At 37.7% G+C, this 15,331-nt stretch overlaps 1 long non-coding RNA gene across 1 annotated transcript in view; it reads right to left on the bottom strand.

Moving 5' to 3' along the window:
- Positions 1–660: 660 nt before the first annotated feature.
- The window catches only part of LOC118326248, a 30,235-nt gene continuing 15,564 nt past the window's right edge, over positions 661–15,331 (bottom strand). The window contains exons 2-3 of the long non-coding RNA XR_004796630.1: positions 12,939–12,983; positions 661–725 (exon numbers count right to left, since the gene is read on the bottom strand). This is a non-coding gene — a long non-coding RNA (uncharacterized LOC118326248). The remainder of the gene's footprint in view (positions 726–12,938; positions 12,984–15,331) is intronic.

Genomic DNA, 15,331 nt, shown 5'->3' with positions numbered 1-15,331 from the left:
GCTTTTATTGTTTGCTGATAAATGGGAAATGGACGAATCCATAAATCTGCTAGATTCAGTCGGTGCTGCAGGGCTAAGTAATTAAATAAGTCATGTGCCAGTTGGCACAGACTCACCCCAGACTCCCCTCCTCCGATGTATCTAGCCAGGCAAACAACCGGGCAGCTTAATAATTTCCTCTGTTGCTGGTTAATTGGCTTTCTGTGGCGTCTGCCATCGGCATTTGCATTACACAACAACAGAGAAACCAAGGAAGTCTTTGTGTTCCATCAAAAAATGGTATCATCAACAAAGAGACAAGATCTTTGCCATCTGTCATGCAGGGAAATGGTGGTGCTTAAATAAGGACATTATTTTATAAATGTATTAATATGAACAAAAACTCAGATTGCACCATATTTAGAGGGTAAACTCAGCTTTGAAAAACAATAATACACACACAGTCTGACACACATACACACACACACACAAACACAGAGTAATAGAGACATCTGTTGCTGCTTTTGGGAATTTTTATCCTCAGGAATTTTAGGTTAATTAAAATTCCCTTTACTTTCTGTTTTTCAATTAAAACCAACAGCACCCTGACACCCTTAAAACCCAAATGTCCTGACTTTGTGAGCATCATCATTTTTATTCAGTTAATAAAAGTTTATACTGAGGTGACTCACCAGTCTGCAGTCAAACAGTGCTCTCTCATTGGTTAATGTCCCAAAAATTGTTGGCTAAAGAGAGAGAAAAAAGAGAAAGTTCTGTTACTTTCATGCACACACAGAAACATAGTAAGAAATCATTAGTCACTGGTATTGACCGGCAACACTTTCAACCCCTCACATATCGAGTATATTGTGCTCATTTTATGCAATGAGGCAAGGAAAATCACAGTAATTGATTTTCCAAAGAGAAATCACTGAGCATGCTTTCTTTCCTTCTCCAAATAGCTTCCAAACCATTTAATAGTGATCCAACTTGGAATTAGGGTCTGTCATATAACGCATAGGTTTCTGAAGGGACTTTTCAAGGTTTCTGCTTACATCCTGGGAAATCCCAATTAGGCAAGAGAGGTGGTAAAGCTGAGAGTAAAAATAAGTCCAAGTTACTTTGAATTACACAAACTTGTTTTGCCTTAACATTGATGCCAATGAACTTCAGACACAGTCTGAAGTAAGTTTATGCATCTCCATCTTGTCTAGTTTTCTTCATTTCTGCAGCAAGGTGGAGCCTGTGTGGAGCTGAGGTAGAGCAAGAAAGCTACAAGAGCCAGTTTGGTTTGTCCGTTCTGGACTGCTGTAGAAGCATGGCGATTGAACATGGTGGCCTCTGTAGAAGAGGACTACTCCCTCTGTAGATAAAAATGTCTCATTCTAAGGTAACGAAAAACACAATTCTTATTTTCAGGTGATTATATATTATATGTATTATATACTAATGAAAAAATTAATATTATAATTATATTAATATTACATTTAATTCCTCCAAATAGATCATCCTATATGGTACACAATGAATCTTGAACAGTTAAATAAATAAATAAGTTGGAAATCTTGTGGTGAGTGGGGTTGTGGAGAAATTCATGACCTCTGTATTTCCACAGTCCCTGCTACAGTCCTGAACTTGGCCTTTTGCTGTGGCCAAATTTATTAAAGATATATAAGTCTATGATTGACAGTGGGAACACTATGTAACCTGTCTTCGTTGTCACTAGACCTCTTCAAGTCATATTTTTGACCCTCTACTAAACAACAGTCGCTCTGGTCTCTCGGACACAACTGATCTAACAAGGTAAAACAAATAAATCTTTTGGCACAAAGCCGCAACCAAGCAGAAACCTGCTGAGCTGTGGGCATTGTAGCTAGAGCAAACTGATGGCACTGGCGAAAATAATGACACTAATAATAAAATCTAAATTTATTACAGCGGGACAAGTGCCTTTGCAGAGAGTAATGGTAGTTATCTGCATTTAATGTGGGCCTGAATATGGGCTGGCTAATTAAAAATGAAGTTTTAAATACAGAAAGAGCCGACAGAGCAGAAATAAGTGCTTCCCTTTGCAAGTCAGATGACGAGCCGACACTGAACAAAGAGACATACATCAGCCAGATCGTCATGTAGTCTTCACACGCAGAGGAATAACTGGATTAAAAGAAACAAGGCATGCTCTCCAAACCAAGCATATACTTAACAGTGTTTGTCCCAGAATTCAGAGGCAGAGAGATGAGACAATAAACAAATATTTCCTTTCTGTTTGCATGGAGGAATTATGGAGAGCAAACAGAAGTGATTTCACAGACTCTTGATTCAGCTCTCTTGTGATTAGCATCCACAACTCTTGAATTAATCACTGAGAAAGCTGGAGTAAAAAAGAGGGTGAATAGGTACACTCTTCTATAACATTGAAAGCACAGAATATCACTGAGTAGAAATAAAAAGTAAAAGCAAAAGTAAAGTTTCTCCTTTCTTTTCCAGCAGAGTGAAAAATAACTGAAAATGACCCAGCAGCCACCACTTCCATGTGCTGCTGTCAGGGTGGGCATTCACTCAACTTTAATCTCCTCAAGTTGAGCACTGGCAGGGATTTATGGGTAAAAGCCTATAGCTGCATGCTGTTGCATAACTTAGCCTTATTAGCCAACCTGTTTCTCTGTGATACAGAAACAGGAAATCAATGGGAAAGGACACTTTGATGCTACCACGGTAGATGTTGTATTTGTTCTCCTTTTTGGTAACGTGAGTGCAGGTGAGCGTAGATGTGTGAATACTTTTATGTACAGTATTGTTTGTGTGCAGAAGAAGAAACCTTTAAGATATTTTTACTGAATAATAGAGTCAAACATATGATGCTGAGATTTAAAAAAGGAAATTATCTCTTCTCAGGAAATGGCTTGTCTGATGCCATAATAACGTATAGAAGAAATCCTCTTAACCCATATTAGCGAAAAGAGGGATTAAACAGATTAAATCCTGGAGGTTGCGAGCTGTTTGCATTATCTAGCCAGAGGATCAAGTGATCAACTAATATTTCACAAATTCTGAGTACAGCCGCCTTTTACTGTATGTGGCAGCCTAAACAAACCATTATACAGAGCTGTAGCAGACTATACCAGCAGCAATAATTCCCAAAACCAAATGGCACGTAATGAACTAGACCATTTGTGTTCTTGATCAGGCGTCAGGAATGGACATTTTGTCTCGGCGTGACCAGTGTAATCTCAGACCTTTTTGACCCTCTGCTGTGCCAGCATACTAGCTGTTCCCTAATATCACTTATCCTTATTAGTTATTAATACAGGCTCAGGTTGAGTTCTATGAATCATTTATGGGGTAGTGCAGAGACTAATTGAAAAGAAAGAACAGATTGTGGTAAAGGTCATCTGTTCAGTGTGATTTTTAGGAATTATGAGGGGGAAGCAGTGAGAGCTGTTACAAGAAAAGTCACAAGGTTATTTTTTAGACTGCAGCTACTGGTAGGGCAGCCATAAACAGCCTGAATATCAAGTAATCCTATTTCAGTGTTAAATCCATTAGCACATTTATAGAGAAACATGTGGTGTTTCTGTGCCACCTACAGTGTTTAGCTGTCCTCTTGAAAGTTTCAAGCCTGTTTCATCTCAAACCACATCCAGCTCATGGGTGTGGTCAGACATGTGCTTTGTTGCTGTTGCACTCAACAGTGATGTACTATTACTTATAATAGTAATATATATTACTATTACAATGTGCTTATTACTGCAGCAAAGACAAGATTTTCATGGTTCATTGAGTTACTCTTTCAAAAGATTGTTAAAACAGCAAATATATCTACACATAAATATACATTTGTTTTAATTTTAAGCTACTATAACACACAGATGTGTGTCCTGAGCTTCATTTCCAAAACAAGTTCAATAAAAAATCATAAGACAGTGGTTGTGTCTGGCTTTGAAAGACCCTTACAGGGGATTTTTGGAAGGAAACAATGATGCTAACTTGCAGGCACTAGCTATTTACATTAAATTGTACAAATACAAATGCAAATTAAATGTGTTTATAAGACAACCATCACTTGGTAGAAGTACTATATTCTGACAGCTAATCGATAGCCTGCCAATAACATGACAAACATCAGATTACTGAATCACATTCAAATGTCGTCACCTGAAATCAGAGGTGGCCGCCAAATGAGTACTCCTCTGTACTGATGGGTGACACTGACTGTGAGTTTGGCATATGGAAACAAAGAAAGGATGCCAAGAGGAAGGAAGCAATAAACAAGCACACATCTAGTGAACAACAACATTTAACAGGAACCCTTTAGATCATCCGCTGTGCCACTCAGCACTTTCCTTTCTCCCTGTCATAAGATGATTGCTTTGGGGACTTGGACCTCAAAGCAGTACTACTACCTGTGACCTTTGACCGGTAACATCTTACAGCCACAAAGCCACTGATAGAGGATGACCACTGATCTATGACATCTGACGAAAACTGGGTTATTATCTTGATGACAGAGAAATGCCTGAACTTGAGGTGACCCGGTAAAGTTGGATTTCCATGTTTACAACCTAATGGAGACCAATAGGCTATGACCCCACTAACCTCTCCTCTTCATCCTAAATGATTAGACCTGCAAAATCAAGTTGCATTCTGTTGTACACATACACTTTGTCTAATTAGTCATCTCTGATTAATCTGCACACTAACCCTGTAGCACATAGCACACAGCTTTTTCCAATAAATGTGTCATGGACATGCTGTAGAAGTTTAGTCCAAATTTTATTAAAATAAACGTTATATAAGCTAAGATGAAATTTGAACATAATTTTCCCAGTTTTAATAGAGGCTTGGAGCTCTTCATAACTTTGCGAGACAGCTGGACTGACAAGATCACAAAATCACGCAAGAATCCATCTTTCCAAGCTTCAATTTATGCTTGTGGCCTGTACAGTGGTATTGGATCAATCAGAATTCCTTGAGGAAGGAATGACAGCTATTGTTGATTTGATTGGTTGATGTTCGCCCATGATACAAGGTGATAGACAGATGGTTCATCCAAACACCTGCCAAGTATTTTTGCCTGCCTGAAAGTGCCCACCTTTTGCTGTCAGGTTACATCTAACCTACCAATAACCAAAGCCCCTTGAGTTTTGACTAAATTCCTGACAGCTGGTCTACCTTGATAATGTTTGCTTAGCTAAGTTGCTGTTTTATGAAATCGGGTTTTTCTAAAGTCACATCAGATTTGTTAATTCTGATTTAAACTATCAAATAATAGTCAAATGTTTAAACCCAAGCTGTGCCATGATCAGCCGCTCCAATACCTTTATGATACATAAAAAAGCTGCTGTGTTCAGACAAGCATTGTATAAGAATGTTTGGAAGCCCAACAGTTCAGTGCAGATTTAGACAAGTATCTAGAGGACCTTTCTCTACATAGGAACTTCAAGTTAAGTAACAACAACCATCTCAAAAAGAGAGGGGCAGCCTGTGGCAGCACAGATTAGGTCGAGTACACACTGGGGAAAAAAACATCTTAAAATCCCCAAATACTGTACAGTATAAGTAATTTCAATTCTCATTTTATCCCCAAGCAATTTCAGGTCCCTGTTGTCTTCAACTTTAACTGACCCTGTTAGGACTGACATTTTTTACAGTGCATGAAAACTTGAGATGTCCAGTAACTCTCACCCTGTACAATATGTTAACCACAAGCTTCGTCATGTGATGTTGTTACAAAACATGGCCAAAGTTTATGTAATTTCTGGACAGCTGCCCCTGCCCTAGATTGAAAAGACTTCTAGAGCATGTGACTCTGTCCGTCAGTCACCAGGAACCAGGTCATGAGTGAATCAGTCCACGCTGAGTGATTGGATATTTATAGCTAGTTGTGTTATTTTGATATCAGTCAGAAATTGACTACTGTATGTTTCAATTTGCCATGTAGGCTGGTTCTCCAAGGAGTAGAATGACAGTAAAACATTTACAATTTAGATCAAACCTTGATAGACAAGATTTATTCAGTGCAACACAATAACCATAATATCTGGCTAACTAAAAGAAAGGACAGATCAAGATATTTTCTTCATGTATTCAAAATTATATTATTGAAATGCTGATTTCATGTCAGCAGTAATTTGATTTTTTGCTTCTATTATTACTCTGTCTCCAAAGATGAATAAAGATAATCCACTTCAGTGTCAAACAACGTGCTTAAACCCGTTCTGATGACACAAAAGAAATATTTGATTTATGACAGCAGTCATTTAAATAAATAATGAAACTAATGGAATGAAAAAAAAACACCAATTTCTCAGGCGAGATGTTTTCATGTTTAAATCACAATCTAATTAATAAAAGTCTCCCTTGTCTCTCTGCATTGACTCTAAATGCCCTCTACGGGCTCACGCCTGAAGTAGCTCACAGCAGAATGAGGATCAGCTCTTTAAGAGGAAACAATCACAACATAAAGTGTTTACCTTGTGCTATAAGATGAAAACAAAGCTGACTGTTTGAATTGTGTTTAAATTGGAAAATAATCTTGTAGGCTTTAATGTGGACATGGCATGCATACTCCGAGGAAATTAAAATTGAATTAGGCCTTTGCAGAAAGCCTTGTAGGAAGCAGATTTGTCAATCGAGAGGGAGAAGGGGTCAGCCGGTGGAATTCAATTCCAGTCAAGATGTCCTGGAAACAATAACAGTTGAAAATGTAATAGGTAACAGGGACATTTAAAAATATTTAATAATCAAAGATTTTTTTGCTAATTGCTACAAAACATCTATATTTTTTAGGTTGTTTGCAAAACAACAATTCTTTTAGTAGCTGCAGCATCAATATTGGCTATATCATGAATGTTTTATCTTTAGATGTAACATTTTGTGCATGCCTCTGGTTGTTGTGCAGCACGACCACCATTGTTGGGTGTATTCTGCACTTTGTCAGTCACTAACACTGTCTACTGTATAATCTACCTACGCTCCGTCCTTTGTTACTATTGGACCCTGGTAAGGATTCATATTAACCTTTGTCAACAGTTATGATCTGCTTGTGTGTGCTTTGAGGTCAGCTAATCCACAAATCCACATTGTCTGTCTTATAACTCTCTTATTGACCATGGAGAACCTTGCACATAATTTATACGTTACTACACTAATGTCACCACTAACCATGCATATTCAATCAAACTCCTCTTCATTTGTTAGGCACTTGCAATAGATGGAGGCAACAGCCTCTGTCATGGTGGTTTGAATTGTCTGTTGTCCACGCGTTTCAGCCACTCTCTGGGTGTAATGTGCGGTAGAAACATTTTCAAATCAAATGTTCATGAAATTAATGACGGGGCGTTTTTTCATGTGAGGCTAATGTCGGTCTAAATGTGGCCTTACTTATATAGTGTGGCAGAATACAAGTGGGAGAGGAAATAATATGACAACAGTTGTACACACAACAGCCTGGAATGCAAATTGAGAAGTATACATCTTTTTTTTATCTAAATCACTTTGTTGTTGTAACAACAGCCAAAAAGCATCATCATATCAACAAGAATATAACAATCAAATACTTTCTGAATGAAAAGTAATCCATCCACTCTCAAAAATTTGCTGAACAATGATAAAAGATGAATCTCGCAAATTTGCAGGTCAAAGTGTAAAATGCACATAGAAAAACGAGTTCTTGTGGAGACAATCATTTCCAACTGCTGTAGTTGTCTTGATAATGATATATATTACACGTGCCTTTCTGGTACACTCTGAACACTACAGCCTGAACCAGAGGAGGTGTCTTGTGATAACAACCCAGGACACTGGTGTGAAAAATTATCTTTTCCCATGAAATATTTTCTGTCTCTGCTGACTTGAGGTCTGTGGTTTCGTAGCGGTTTGTCCTCCTCCGCTGGTTTGTGTTTATCGCCCAGAGAATTTCCTAACAGCCGTGAAGCCATCCGTCTTTAGAGTTAAACAGAGGCAGTTCTGTATCCACTTCCCTCAATACTACCAACTCCATTTGTCGTGGAACGTTCTAAACATTATATAACATCTGAAATGTCAAACTAGCACTTTATTACTCCTCCAAAACAAACTCACACTTTCGCTTTGTGTCCAGGTGACAGCTTACGTGTGTGCTGATTATTATCCTCGTATCTTTTTTTAGATCACAAACTCCTAAAATGAAGCATTACCCCTTGTGACCCACTAACACACAAACTGTTGAGAGACCATGTGTTGATTTTGTTCCTTTTTCCAGAGTTTTATCTGTCTGTAAGCATGTGGTAAAGCTATAAAGACTTATTTGGGTGAATTGCGATGTACATACATTCACAAAATATCTCTGTGTAACATTAGTACTGATAAAATAATTTAAAGCTATGTAAAAAATTTTAAACCAGATATCAAAGATTATAGGGCCTGATTTCACAATGCATAATTTACAGTACACATGACCATCTATATTTCTTTTGGTTGTATTTACTTTTATTCTGCCATTTTTACGCCCATCTCCACGTTGGGTCTTGATGTACAATCCTTTGATTTTTGTTTTTTATTTTACTTCTACAGATGTATCATGTGACATCTACATTTATTATTTCACTCTTCCTTGAGGCACGAGGCCTTTTAATGAAGCGCTACAGTTTCTCTGCGTCATCTCTAGAGCTTGTATTTGTGTCCTTTGAAGTTCTCATTCCTTTCAATTGAATAATCGCTTGTATGGCTTATGAACTAACCCTATGGCCTCCCAGTTTAACATACCCTACATATATATGCAAATGCAAGACATTAAAGCTATGCAAAGTCAGTTTCATGCAGGATAAAGCTATCTTCTTTGATCTCTGCCTCCATGCAGTCTTTGATAAATTAAGGCAGTCCAGTCTGACCAGTTTCTTGCAAGATCTGGGAGTTCAATCATGTTTACTTTAAGTCTTAAATAACTTTTAGATGCATGGCACATATCTGTGTGAAATCATCTTAAATTGACAAGTAGGTTTTGGTGAAATCAGTAAAACCTGAAAATTAGCCTTACATATTGCTACCTTGAGGAAACGGGTGTTTTAGTTCTATACAGTTGTTATATACAACTGTGCCATGTATTTGGAATGTGAAAGCCAGCATTGTTATTTATGTTTTTGCACACATGTATGTTGCAACTCTTTAAAATCAAATCAAGAATATTTACCTATCTATTTCTTAAAAAAAAAAAAAGCAGCTGGGTATTGTAGTTGAAATTAAACAGCATCTAAACATAGGTCACTACTTGAGGACTATTTTCTAATGCGGAATAATAGATATTTGGTGCTCTAGTAAGTATTTACAGCAGCACGATGGTGTATGTGGCATTGCGTCAAATAAACTACAGTGTGGGTTTATGAAGGAATGTGTCACCCAGTGTAATAGTGTTTTTTTTTCATAGTCAACAGTGGGGCTCTGTGGCACAGAGGAAATTCTTATTAGTACTAGGATTAATTCACATTCGGGTTTAGTCTTTACATTGGTTTTTTGACAATAAGAAAAATATAAAATATCACAAAACATATGCTTTAACCCTCATAATGTCTTGGTTTCATTTTTGACCCCATTTCAATGTTCTTTATGTCATAAATATGGCATTTTTTAAAATCTAATTTCACCAAAATAACATGGATGGTTCCATAGTATGGTAGCTCCCCATAAAATCAATTTTGACCACTTTCACTGAATTTTTGGTGTTTGATTGAACTTTAGAACACTTGTGTTCTTCCCTACCGTAATTTGACTCAGGTTTTGACCTTTGTTTGACAACAGGTGTTATTATTTGTCACCATTGAAAAAAAATAAATGCTTTCAAAACAGGGTCCTGAAAACTTTGACATATACCAGACTGTGATAATCAATCAACATATATCCCTATTATATTAACTATAGTCTAAATCTTTCCGATTTTTAGCTTTTTTTAAAACAAAAAAATGCAATATAATTTCGCATAAATGAGGTTTACTGACCCTAAATTATAGAAATTTGGGTCAAGCTTGGTGTTAATGATGGGAAGGCATTATGAGGGTTAAGCAGTTGACGCAGTTGAGGCACGACACACAAGCAGGTTCAGGCTGCACAATCTGTTCAAAATGTTTACTTGGCACAGGAAAAGCAGCATTAAAGAATCATCTCCTGCCTCCCTTTGTTGGTAGCACTCCTGGGGTTTCAGTGGACCTGGCCAGAGAAAAAACAAGCCCAGTGCTGACCTCATGCTTCTCAAATGATCAACGCAGGGTGTCTTTCATATGCTTTGATCCAGGATGAGGTAACTGCAAGCGAACACCTCCGAACCCTCAATGCCCAGTGACCTCACAGGGCCGCTCAGTCAAAGCACAAACCACCTGATTACAGACTCATTCAGGTTTGTTTAATACTCACTAGACTGACAAGGGGGATTAGGAGAGAGTGTGAGATGAAAGATGTGTTTGGCTGCATTCTCAGACAGCCTGTGATTAGCTGGGAGACACCGAAAGAGGAACAAGGGGAGATTAACCCATTAATGTGCTCAAGTGGTCAGATTATTATTTACAGGTTGAAGAAATGGCATGACTAATTTGTCTGGTTAATTTGCTCCAAGCTGAGATGTACAGATATGTATTAGAAGTGGTTTGGACGTTGGAAAAATTATCTTTTTGTACTAATGAACGTTTTCTAAAATTAGTTATATGATACGATAGATAAAGAGGATGACATTGAACAAGAAAGGGTAAGAAGAGAGAGAAAGGGGGGAGGGGCAGTCAAACACAGGGAGGAGATCAAAGCAGTGGCCTCCAGTGTTCAGTCCTGAGTGGAAAGAGTGCGTGTGTGTGTGTGTGTGTGTGTGTGTGTGTGTGTGAGTGTAAATGTGTTATACCATCTTCAAAGACGTTCAACAGTTCAACAGTTGCCCACTGCCCCTGCTCATGACGTCTTCAAGATACACACACACACACAGACACAGACTCACTTTCTGATTCATCCTGTGAAGTGAAGAGAATTATCCTACATGTCACGTATTTCTGCTAAAAATCTTCTGTTTGGTCAGATTTGGATTGTGTACGAGTTTGATAGCCAAACTTTTAATACATTTCAATATAAGCTACAATACGGTATTTTATGGAAGAATCTTTCAAAAACTTTGTAGCAAATTATGCTATTCACCAACTTACCTGTTTATCATCACCAAAATGATTAATTGACGATAGAAGAGCTTGTATATTAAAAGGTTACATTAACATGTATATATTTTGAGGAACAGCATTATACACTTTTAGTATGTGCAAACTGTCACGATTTCATTAAAAAAAAAGAAAAACTAGATGGTACACAACAATAAGTTGTGTTTTGGGTTTTGGGTAAAGCATTACTTTACTTAATCATGTACATCCGTAATGTGGCCTGAGATCACATAATATGAACTGCATTTAACGGGACAAACTCACTCAAACAATCTCACTTGAGTCGCTAGCTCGCTAAATTATGGCTTAATAGTGGACTAATGCAGGTTATTTGACGTGATTATCAATCGTTTGTCAGACAACTTCTCAGAGTCACAACACTGCCCCGGCTGAAGAGCCTCTCCGTGGGCACACTGATGGTGTCATTGTATTAAGTTTCATAGATATTGTAGGGAAACGGTTCAGGATCTCCATCTCCGACCCCGACTTGAAATATTCAATGAACTTAGTGTCAGAGTTTAAGAAAGCTGTATCCTCCTCAGTGAAAGCAAAGAAGTCATTCAGGCGATTGATGAGCAATGTTATTCTGTCCATGCCGATAATTAAAGAATGTATGTAACGACTGTCATAACTGTTTGATTAGTAACTGTAATGTGATTACTGATTCAGAAATAATAATGCATGTTACATTAGTGTGTTATGGACAAATGCAACAATGTTCAATTATTGTATGCTAAACTGTTAGCCTGAGCAGCTTAGCCAATAATCAATAAACCAATAAACACTAGAGCAACCAGACGGAGACTGCCTGAAAAGACGGGTCTTGGTTCACTACAGCAGACCCTGGTTTTAAGCAATTGTGTGATAGCAGATAAGAGATTTTAGCATAATATCAAAAGCTTAATTACTATTGAATCCATCTTTTCTCCCTATCTGTATAAGCGATGTATAGCATATAGTTATACAAGGTTATTTTGTAACCATGGTAACACATTTGCATGTATACATGCATAACAGCATGAAAAGATGTATTACGCTTGTGTCAGACTCTGTATTTTAGCAATTAAAAGTAAGACACTGCAACCATACAGTAACTATCCTCCAACAACATTATGACACATAATGTGTCTTATTAACCATGTTTCTACTTGTCCCTCTTTTCACATATGAGTTCCAGTTCCAATCTCGATTAATCTCATAAATTATTACTTTGTTCTTGAGTTGGACCCACATGGCGCTGCTGATGATGCACAATGTCAGTCACTAAAACTGTCGAATAAATTAGTTGTGTGTCGTGACTTTATGTTAACAGCTTTTGGTTCATTTGTAGTCAGTGTGGCCATAAAATGGTTACTTGATCCTGGTCAAATGAACCAAAATATAGTTGTGAAAGCGACACAGCCACACCCCACTGGTGTTTTGACTTATGCTGCCTGATCAAACTCTCGAGACTCTGTGGGTGTGTAAAGACTGACTTAAGATGTATGATAATAATGTGTAATGCAGCATTACAGCACATCTGAATACACAACATTCACTGCGTGTAATTCCTCTCCAATGTTGCAGCAACACAGGCTACAGTCTGCTCGATCACACTTATCATATGATGTTTTGAGCCAAGTTATCGGCACGTAATGTTTTGTGCGCAGTGAGCAAACTCTGGTATGTTTTGTACAGTTGGCTGTGTGTGTGTGGGTGTGTGTGTGAGAGAGAGAACATCCTGTTCCTTTAGCAATGAGGACAAGGAGACACACAACAGAAACAATAAGTCACTGAAGGTTTCAAGTGTTTACCTACCCGCGGTTTGGAGGAAGGCCTCAGTCCGAGATGGGATTGGCGACACTGCAGGGGGAGGGGAGACAAAATATCAGTCATCAAAAAGATTTATTATTTACTATTTAACTGTAAAACACAGTTCTGTCACCGACAAACAAATATTAGGGGTGCAGTTCACCTGCTTGTAGAGTTTACACACCTTTTTTAAAAATAAATACAAAATGAAGCAATATAGAGAAGAAAACTGAGATTTCAGTCTGATTAGGTGATTGTGAAGCCTTGAGGAGAGGACAAGACTTTTTAGAAGCTTCACGTGGCATTTCCAAACGTCACTGTTTTTAATAATTTGTTTTGCGTAATGCACTTCTGAACATTGACAGATTTGATAGTGGACACTGATGACTTCACACGCAACTTCAAACACTTTGACACAGGCTCCAGCTTTCATCCATGATGGTGGCACCCCGGAGGCTCCCAATAATAATGAGGCCAAATCCTCATTATCGTAACAAGAGATCTAACGAAGTGAAAGTTTCTGATTTAATAACATTATCAATAAAATAAAATAAAACAAAAATTGAGAGACCTTCCCCCCTTATAATAGACAATTGAGCTTGAGTCCCCCCTGCTTGCCATCACTGTAAGTTGTCTTGGTGCATTAACTTCACCTAAAGGCTGCAAATGCAAAATGTAAATGGCTGCATTTAAACTGTGGGCATTAAGACGACTGGAGCCATTAGTAGTATTTAAAGATGAACATGTTAGAGTTTTTCACAGAGGAGACAGAACAACGAATCCTAATGAGTCTTTAAAAGGCTCAACGTGAAACACCCAAAGGAGTTATTTACAAAGAAAAAAACTTGGCAGAATGGTAATGAAGTCCCACATGGGAAGAAACACACACACACACAAATACACAAAGACATGAACACACACAGTTTGAACACTGACAAAGACATTATTTGATCTACAGACTCTAAGATTTTAACACACAGTGCACACATACGCACACACACACACCACTGCCCACAGAACGTCTTCTAGTGCAGCAAAGATATTGTTTGATGTAGAGATTCACATTTTTTTCTTAAACACACACAGTTACACACATAAACACACTGCTGCACTCAAACCTTAGATGATTTGATGTAAAGACTTTTTCTTACCCACAACACACATAACCACAAACACACACACATGCACAAACACACCTTCTACCCCAACAAAGATATTATTTGATCCAGAAAGAAAGAAAGCAGGAAGCAGCAGTAAACCTTCAGGAGGAAGCAGGCTTTTATTTTACGAGACGCACCATCTGGAGATTTTTGGGGGTATGATGGAGAGTAGGTGCGAGATTGGGGTGAAGGAGGGTATAAGAGGAAGAGGGCAAAGGTGACAGTTGAGCAGGTGGTCATATGCTGCCCACATTTGTGCTGTACACTAATGTAGCAGCCTCAGCAAAGGGGTCGATGGCGAGATGGAGGTGATTTATGTATCCCAGAGGTGACTGATGGAAACTTGGAAGAAAATCTATTTACCTTTGATACAAAAAGCCCTGCGTTTTTTCTACAGGCTTACTGTGACCCAGTGGGTTTTCTCAGTCGTTCATGATAACATGTTCCTGGAGTTTTTTAAGGATGAACTGGATCCTACAACTGTACTTGTCTTTTTTACAAAGATATTAAAATGATAATTTTATTACGATTAACTACAGCTCCCATGAGGCCCGAGAGAGCTGAAGTGTCATTTTATCCAGAGTGTCTGTTATTGTTAAAAAGTCTTAATCTACAAATAATGAATTTGAATTGAATGTATAAAGACATTACTGTGCCATTATACACTATGATATGCTTAATTGCTTTTTCAATGAAGGATGGCATATTTTAATGGAATTAATGAAATACGGACACCCATGAGTAATTAAATATTAGCTTAATTTCATTTGTTTGTTTGATGCATCTCTTTTTTGCATGTGAGCAAGTAAAACTAGCCTGTTTAAATAATAGTTGAAACAAAAAGGTGAAATATGATACATTTATTACTGCGTCTAGAGGAGACTGCATTAATGTTGGCAGCAGAATGTTTCTTATCACTCTTTTTCATTTATTTATGATGAATTAATTTTTCGTTTATATAGAGTACAAAAATGCACACAAAATAAATGAAGTTCAGTTTTTTTAAATCAATGAAAAATCTGAAACCAATCCTCCCACAGCCACATACACTGTGAAAACACAAACAACAGTGAGGTTGGAGGAAATTATGAGATTGGGGGTCACCATTTGGCACATGATGGAATATCAGTTATCACAAACTGGACTTTTCTGCAAATATATGAAGATGAACAACTACATCTAAATTCTATGAAATTTAAAATAGCAAATACATTATTACAGGTGAAGTGAATAACACTG

The sequence above is a fragment of the Morone saxatilis genome, unplaced genomic scaffold (genome assembly GCF_004916995.1).
Source record: "Morone saxatilis isolate NCDOM2014 unplaced genomic scaffold, NCSU_SB_2.0 Contig16, whole genome shotgun sequence".
In the NCBI taxonomy this organism is placed as follows: Eukaryota; Metazoa; Chordata; class Actinopteri; family Moronidae; genus Morone; species Morone saxatilis.
Note: the sequence above shows the minus strand (reverse complement) of the source record. Positions and strands in the feature narration are given on the sequence as shown.